Source organism: Copadichromis virginalis, linkage group LG13 (assembly GCF_057382275.1).
Source record: "Copadichromis virginalis isolate Kocher_CV1m ecotype Utaka linkage group LG13, C_Virginalis_male_GT1.1, whole genome shotgun sequence".
Taxonomy (NCBI): domain Eukaryota; kingdom Metazoa; phylum Chordata; class Actinopteri; order Cichliformes; family Cichlidae; genus Copadichromis; species Copadichromis virginalis.
This window is the reverse complement of record NC_140630.1, coordinates 29,228,869-29,237,979: the sequence shown is the minus strand read 5'-3', so window position 1 is coordinate 29,237,979 and position 9,111 is coordinate 29,228,869.

The following is a 9,111-nucleotide window of genomic DNA, read 5'->3' as shown; positions in this document are numbered from 1 at the left end:
TACCTGTATGAATGGCACCTGTTTGAACTCATCATCTGTATAAAAGACACCTGTCCACAGCCTCAAACAGTCAGACTCCAAACTCCGCCATGGCCAAGACCAAAGAGCTTTCGAAGGACACCAGGAAAAGTATTGTAGACCTGCACCAGACTGGGAAGAGTGAATCTACAATAGGCAAGCAGCTTGGTGTGAAAAAATCAACTGTGGGAGCAATCATCAGAAAATGGAAGACATACAAGACCACTGATAATCTCTCTCGATCTGGGGCTCCACGCAAGATCTCATCCCGTGGGGTCAAAATGATCACGAGAACGGTGAGCAAAGATCCCAGAACCACACGGGGGGACCTGGTGAATGACCTGCAGAGAGCTGGGACCAAAGTAACAAAGGTCACCATCAGTAACACACTACAACGGCAGGGAATCAAATCCCGCAGTGCCAGACGTGTTCCGCTGCTGAAGCCAGTGCATGTCCAGGCCCGTCTGAAGTTTGCCAGAGAGCACATGGATGACACAGCAGAGGATTGGGAGAATGTCATGTGGTCAGATGAAACCAAAGTAGAACTTTTTGGTATAAACTCAACTCGTCGTGTTTGGAGGAAGAAGAATACTGAGTTGCATCCCAAGAACACCATACCTACTGTGAAGCATGGGGGTGGAAACATCATGCTATGGGGCTGTTTTTCTGCCAAGGGGACAGGACGACTGATCCGTGTTAAGGACAGAATGAATGGGGCCATGTATCGTGAGATTTTGAGCCAAAACCTCCTTCCATCAGTGAGAACTTTGAAGATGAAACGAGGCTGGGTCTTCCAACATGACAATGATCCAAAACACACCGCCCGGGCAACAAAGGAGTGGCTCCGTAAGAAGCATTTGAAAGTCCTGGAGTGGCCTAGCCAGTCTCCAGACCTCAACCCCATAGAAAATCTGTGGCGGGAGTTGAAAGTCCGTGTTGCTCGGCGACAGCCCCAAAACATCACTGCTCTCGAGAAGATCTGCATGGAGGAATGGGCCAAAATACCAGCTACTGTGTGTGCAAACCTGGTAAAGACCTATAGTAAACGTTTGACCTCTGTTATTGCCAACAAAGGTTATGTTACAAAGTATTGAGTTGTATTTTTGTTATTGACCAAATACTTATTTTCCACCCTGATTTACGAATAAATTCTTTACAAATCCTACCATGTGGATTCATGGATTTTTTTTTCACATTCTGTCTCTCACAGTTGAAGTGTACCTCTGGTGCAAATTACTGACCTCTGTCATCATTTTAAGTGGGGGAACTTGCACAATCGGTGGCTGACTAAATACTTTTTTGCCCCACTGTAACTAAATTGTCATTATCAAAATGTTACTGGTGTTGGTTTCTTAAGGAGAAGTTTAGATCTGTGAAAGACTGGTGATCTTATTCCAAAGTACCCTCTCATATACATAACACATGGGAAAACAACTTTTAATGGGAAAGGAATGCAAGCTTAAAGTTTTATAGTGACCTGTAAAAGTTTGAAAGGACTATGAAAATATTTCTCTTTCTTTAAAAAGCACTTAAGACAACAGCCTAAATTGTGTTCAAAACCTGTGCATGGCTCCTCAGTAACTTTCCGTTTGAAATTTCAATCCAAATGATTTATACTGATGCTCTCTGTGTGCCAGTGTCCAGAGGAGGGGTAGGGAATTAACTTTCCCAAGGGCCACATGAAAATCTGGGACCGTTGTGGAATAAACTGAAGTCAATTCAACTCTTTAGTAATTTGATTTTTTTATACAATACTACCAGTAAGAGTAGATGTTACAGTTTTGGCAATAAAAACTTGAAATGTCAAAATCTTATCACTATTTATTTTGCAAAAATAACTGAACTGTATGTACATTTTCTTACAATTTCAAAAGACTTAATTTTTTTTTATTGCTGGTGCTATTTTGTATGTAGTTTCATGACTTTGTCTTGACTCCTCGTTTCAGTGAGAGTAGTCGAGTCTGTTGTGGGTTTGAGTGTGTGAGGTGGAAATGGGAAAGACAGTCACACCGACAGCAAAGGATCCAGCTTCTGAGAGCTCTTGGAAGAAACTCCGAACATCTTTCTTTGGTGTGGCCACAGTGATAGTTTCATATCTGTGTTCACTGCTACGCCAAATCAGTGGCGAATGAATGTGCAGTGAATGACCGTGTATTGTAATTAACACGTCAGTATCACGGAATGAAAAGCTGTCTAGTAACACGAGTCACGAGTCACTCTGCATTATTCATTCAGCAGAAAGTCTTCACACTTGGCTTAAATTCCTATGAGCACATCATCTCTTCTGTAAAGAGCTTTACAAGAAAATTTAAAAAAAAAAAATCTGTAAAAACATCAGTAAATTTAAACCTCAGTACTGGAAACGACTTCTGCGAATATGGATTCACATGCCAAGATGTTTGACAAGGGATTAATACTGAGTCCAGAGAGCTGCTGAAACACTCTAACCGGTAATGAATGACTTCACAGATTTCTCTGGGAGTGAAAAAAAACTGTTTATCCAACACTTTTCTAATAAACAGCTGCAGATGAAAAGACTTAAATTGGAAGTTCTGGCTTGGTTGATGGTGCTGGGAAGCTGCAAAAACGTGTTTACACAGTGGCAGATTTGCTGCTTTACTGGCGGAGAGATCTCAGACCTCATTTCCTCTAGAGAGCAGGGGTCCTTGGGGATTTCTGTATAGCTATGGGGCAAAGAGGGTATAATGTTTTCCTATCTATATTATTCTAGTCAGCTATGGCTGTGAATGTTTCCATCTGGAAATGACCATTTGCCTGACGTTCTTGGCATGATACCGGTCTGACAAGCTTTAAGAATTTACATGTAAAGTTGCTATAATAAATATTTTATGATAATAACGTATGAATGCATCGAGCCTCAAGCTTGTTAGTGTTTGGCATTTTGAAGACAGAAGTAATATATTGGGAGGGCTCAAATTTTCAGCTAAAGCTAGCAAGCTTGAATAGACAAATGTAATGCACAGACTCACATATCTGATCATTATTAGTGCAAAGTAACAAACTGACAGAGTTTCTCTCACCTACAGTGAACATCTTGAAACTCATATTATTTCTGATATTGTTTTATTAAAGCTAAAAAACAACAACATGCCAATGAAAGAAGCCACGCCTGTAATTTTAATGTTCAAATGGGACATTTATAAGAAATTCAACAACCATACAACTGTTATGAAGAGGAAAACAAGCCAAGTGGGGTCAGTTTTTTGTAGGCTGTAAGCGTTGTTAGGAAACACATGTAGTTTAAACACGGCCGCGCTTCGATTCTTGAGAACAGCATTTTGTTTCCTTTTATCTCAAAGTTACATGATTTTAAATTTGATTTGATTTGATTTGACTATCACTAACAGCCACCTTGATGTTAGTGATAGTGCTATGTAGCTGCACAGTTTAACACGGGGGTAAGTAAGTAAGTAAAAAAATCACATTTTTAATAAGAACTTTTTATTTTAATAGTACTAGATAAGACATTTATACAACAAAAATGATTAAAAAATAAGTAAAAGAAAAGAAAAATTACCCAAAAGCAAGTTTAAAAAGATAAAGAGGTCATACTATTTCATAAACATGTGACTGCTGAGTATAGCATCGTCAACACAACGCAATGGTATTTTCATGCCAGTGTATGTTCTACACCAAAGAGATGTCACTTCTTTCCACCTTTCTATGTAAAAATGCATCATTTGAAACATTCCTAACAACAAAATCTTCTTGTTATCTTTAAACCTTTAAAGCAGAGGTCCCCAATCCCAGTCCTCGAGGGCCGGTGTCCCTGCAGGTTTTAGGAAAATGTTCATTTTATTTTGCAATTTCTTTGGGTTTTATGAGGGTCAAAAAAAAAAATCACAGTGATGATGTAGAAGACTCCAAAAATTGAAATAAAAAAACTCAAACTTGAGTTTAAAGGGTTAAAAAAAAACTGAATATTTTATTCACAACACAAAGAACCTGTCAGATATTTAAACTGCATACCGCATCTTTTACAACAGCGTGACTTCACAGTAATTCAATTCAATTTTATTCACAAGAATCACAAGAACAGTTATGTTGTAAGATTTAAAAAGATACACAGAAAACAGAGAAAACCACAACAGTCAGATGGCCCCTTATGAGAAAATCCTTTGGCGATGGTGGGAAGGAAAAACTCCCTTTTAACAGGAAGAAACCTGAACCAGGCTCAGGGCGGGACAGCCTAAACAAAAAAATCTGGCAACCAATCTCCTCCGATCCCAGATGTGAACGTTGCACTGTCCCAAGTTTTTTCAGACGTGTTGCCACCATTAAATTAAAATTGAGTTCATATTTTCTTAAACCGTTGCATTTTCACAGATTAAACATTTCATGTTTTCTACGTTTTACTGTGAATAAAATATTGGTTCCTTAGATTTGCAAATCATTGCTTTCTATTATTTATGATAATGGTGTGCAGGGTGTGAGCGGAAGATTGAAATCATTATCAGACAGCTGTGAGAGGAAAACAGTGATCCGCAGTCATCTTGTTTCTCTGATGAGACACTCGTGACTTTGTGCAGGCCTCTTTCAGTAAATGCTGTTAAAGTTTTCCAACACAGCCTCTCTTGGAAACGAACGTTGCGTAAGGCCCGACGCTGGGTAAATAACTGATGTATAGTGACACAGACGCAGGAGAGGCAGACCGAGATTCAGGTCAGGCAGTCGAAACACCGAACAGCCTAATGACTCGCCATCCTCGCACACATTAATGCCATCAGTGCAAAGTGTGTCACCTGCACAGCGCGTCTGAACTAATCAGGTGGCACTGGTTTGTGGTTTAGGCTGTAATTCAGTTTCTACAAATAGATGTTTTTGTGCATGTGTGAAGCGTGCTCAGAGTCTTTGCTTTTTCTAACTTTATGATGGATTTTTATCACACATGACTAAAAAAAAGAATGAATGAATCACAATGAGTGTAAAAAACATCCACTTTCCTTTGTTTCAGGACACATTTTTCTCTGATTAGTAACATCCACTTTCCTGTTTGGACTTGGGGTGATTTGAGGCCGCTGAGTGTGTGTTTATAAGGTGACTCAGCTTTTTAAATAAGAGATTATTGAGGGTAGTTCCACAAGCTCGCAGTAACAACAGAGGTATGTGCATGAGTAGGGATGGGTATCGTTTAGGTTTTATCCGATACCGGTGCCAAATCGGTACTTTTGAAACGGTGCCGGTGCTTAAACGGTGCTCGAACCGGTGCTTAAAGAATGGAGAACACAAACTTTGTCCAAAAACCTCTCATGTTCAGCTGTTTTTTGTAAAAAGATAACAATGTTAGCCTTTTCTGCAGCTATGGGGCATATATGGTATCACTCTTGGCTGGAAGCAGTGCTTAAACAATGGGAAAAACACAAACTTTGTCCTAAACCTCTCATGTTTAACTGTTTTCCACTTTTTCTTTGGTCATTTTAGCCTTTTTGGCCAGGGTGAAGGGAGTATCTGCCATCAAACAAGAAGACAGCCGCATGTAGCTATGATGATGTTTGCTAGTTCACCTTACGTGCATTAATGTAATAACGTGGTTAGCCTACTCAACGTAAATTACACTCGAACAACATGAAGCTACTCACGCAGAGAAGAGCGGCTGCTGCTGCATCATCATCCTCATCATTTCTGCTACACTGGCAGGGCTAGGGGCCAGGACTCTATTCTTCGGGTTTTTGGGGGATGTTGCTCCGGGTCCGATAACTGGCAACCCACCCGACGTGCACGGTGTGAGGTCTCGCAGCAAGCTATCAAATACGGCGCATTTCTGGGCTTTTAAAAAAAACCGCTATGCGTCGCCAGCTGTTTAATCGGATTCTTGGTGTTACCTCCTTTGACAGTATCACAGTATCAGCTTAAAGCACTTGTTGCAGGCTGCTGAGTTTGCATATTTTGCTGTGAAATACAGCCAGACTTTTGACCGCTTTGCCTTGGGCATTTTTAATCTGTAGCTCTGCTCTAACAGAACGTACGTACCAGGCCCCGCCTACTATCCTCGGAAACGTAAAATGATTGGCTAGAAGTGTATCACAGCTCAGGAAAAAAAAGCACCGAAATAAAGCACCGAAATGTGCGCTGCTTTTCAGTCTGGTTACTACCGTTTATGTCAGAACCGGTGCCATCATGGCACCGGACACCGGTACCCATCCCTATGCGTGAGTGTATGTGTGCTGGTCACTGTGTACGTCCAATGCAAACAAACCCAAACAGAGAATATGCACTGGGGTGGATATGACTCATCTTTAAATACCAGATTTCTGTATTATTGGAGTGAAACGCACCATTGAGAAATGTTACCGGGTAAACTTCACAGGAAACAGCTGATGATGTTCGCTGACACCGTGGAGGTACGGCCGCATGGCGCTGACCTAAAACAAAAAATTAAGTAAAAATCCTCCTAAATGGCTGCACACAAGTTTCAGATTGATCATTCAAATAAACACAAGTTTGTTTATAAAATGAAATCTATCTTTATTTACAGTAAATAGAGGTGTGTGTGTGTGTCTAGTCCCAGGTGAAAAACACACACACATGCACACAGATGTATATACAGAGTGTGTAAATGAACGCAGGAGGTGTGTTTTCTCGCTCCCCAATGGTGTTTGAGTAAGCAAGCACACACATACGCGGGATTTGCACAGTTTGTGTGCATGTGTGTTGCTGCAGAGAGTGCCCACCTCTCTAGTGTATGAATGAGTGTCCTGAAAGTGCTAGATAAAGGTGGTCTGTGCTGTAGCTCTGCTTCTCTGACCCTTAAAAAGGAGGCATTGATGGGAGGACCGGCTCAGCTGGCTGCCGCAGATCCAGCATCCTCCTGTAATGTAAAGGCGGAGGATGTACGGATGCAGCACGGTGGAAACAGGTCGACACATCCGTGACACAATGACACTGTGAGGGAGGGATAGAACCACTGTGAGACCCGCAACAGTACCAGCTCTGGGAGGGGCGGCCATTTGTCACAACCAGTTGGCGTGTGAGGGGAAGCATTTCTAGAAAACAGGACTGTAGACTCATTTTTACATCATCGCTGCAAATCAGAACCTGATGATCAGTAATTTGGTCTCGATCAGTGAATCTGAACCCCGTGGTGAGTGCTATGGTAGTCGGGTATTTCTTATATTTAATGTTTGTGTAGTACTTGTGTCTTCTCAATAAGTGTGTGTTCTCTTTGAACCAAAGTAGCTGGATGCTACTGGTTACAAACAAAGGAGACAGCACGGATTATAAACTAGGAGGCCTCAAATTAGGTCCAGTGAAAACATCTGTAACATCTGTAAACCCAAATGAATTAAAGTGATTTTTAAAAACACATCTAAATAGGAGGATTTATCCAATGTGTGTGTGTATGTGTGCACTACATGATCATAGCTCGAAACATGCAGTAAAAGACCAGCAACAGTCCAGTCTTTATTGTGCAGGTCACACTGCCGCTTCTCGGGGGAGCACCCAGGTAGGTAGTTACCCTCAGGGAGTCCCCAGAACTGTTTGTTTTAAAAGTGGCAAATATTACCAGTTAGTTCTGGGACGCAGATCGCGATTACATTGGCTGATTAGGGTGTTACCAAAATTTGATTTTCCCACGAGAAATGTACCTGATGAGGCAGGATTATCTGATCACAACAACTAATGCAACGGCCGTCGCGGGATATCGCTGGCCTCAACAAAGGTCGTCTTTCATCATCACGAGAGCATGATGAAACTTTCTGCCAACAGAAGAAGAAATGTGCGGTTATGTTGAGAAATGAAACGGGGCGATCTAATGAGCTCGGTGGGGGAAAAAAAACTGCGTTGAATTAGAAGGAGAAACAGAAACATCATTAGCGAACACACAAACGTTCATTTCCTTTGGCTGGCCAGCAGATTGTATCAACATACGGCTTTTGTTTGAAAGCCACAGATATGAAATATGGAGTGAGTAAGAGCACTGCATCTAGACCGAGAAGTACTAACCAACACCCCTCCTCCTCTTATACCACACACACACGTACACACACACACACATACACACACAGAGCAACACACTTTGCCTTACCAGAACCACATCCGGAGTGAGCGACCCTTAGCCCCCTTTAAATTTCTGCCAGATGCAGGTCACACCTCAAAGGTGCACTGAACTCTGTGCCTTGCTTGCATTATTTCAGCCAGCATTCATGTATTCATCCTGCCTGAAGGATATTAAATGATGCATGAGATTAACATGCAAAACATTATATATACTAATAGGTGCCTGAGGACACGGCCCCAGTGCTAAATGTTGATGGCAGGGTAAATAAAAAGCTAACAATGGCACAAAAGATCACCAAAGTGCCCAAATTTATGCCTTAATGTTGTCTGAAACTAATTTTCTGGCATATCCATCAAAACTTTCACTAACAATGTCTTGCTATGAATGGAACAGATCTGTGGATCATCAGAATCTGACAGGTTCATGGACTATAAATATATTTTCAAGCTAGTGCAATGAGTAGATGGTGATGCACTGATACTTTTTCCCATTAGCAAAAATCTAATTGATCAAACGCCTTTGATATTTAAACTTGGGTGAGATGGATGGTCAAACCAAGCTCAGACAATATTACCACTTATTTATCCTTCAGAGGTCTAATAATTCTAGTCTGAAAAATATGTTTTGGAGAATTTTAAGGATACTTTTGGAGGCAATGGTGGCACAATGTTGTGACAGTTAGCATTGCTGCTCACAGGAACAAGGTACTGGGTTCAAATCCATCAGCTGGCTTAAGCTTTTTTCTATGTGGATGTTCCCCCCATGTCTGCGTGGGGTCCTCTCCAGGTACTCCACCTTGCTCCCACAGTCCAAAGGCATGCATGGGTTAGGCTTACTGGTGATTTTAAATTAGCCATAGGTGTGAATGTGAGTGTGACCGGTTGTCTGTGCGTGTTAGCCCTGTGAAAGATTGGTGATCTGTCCAGGATGTATCTCATCCCAACCGTGAAAGTACCAAACGATACCAAGAACATACCAAACGAGCCGTGCAGCGACACAAACGCAGCAAACAGCCTACTTTGCACCATGAAATATTACCTTACTAATGGAGAACAATGATTAGTACTCAAAAC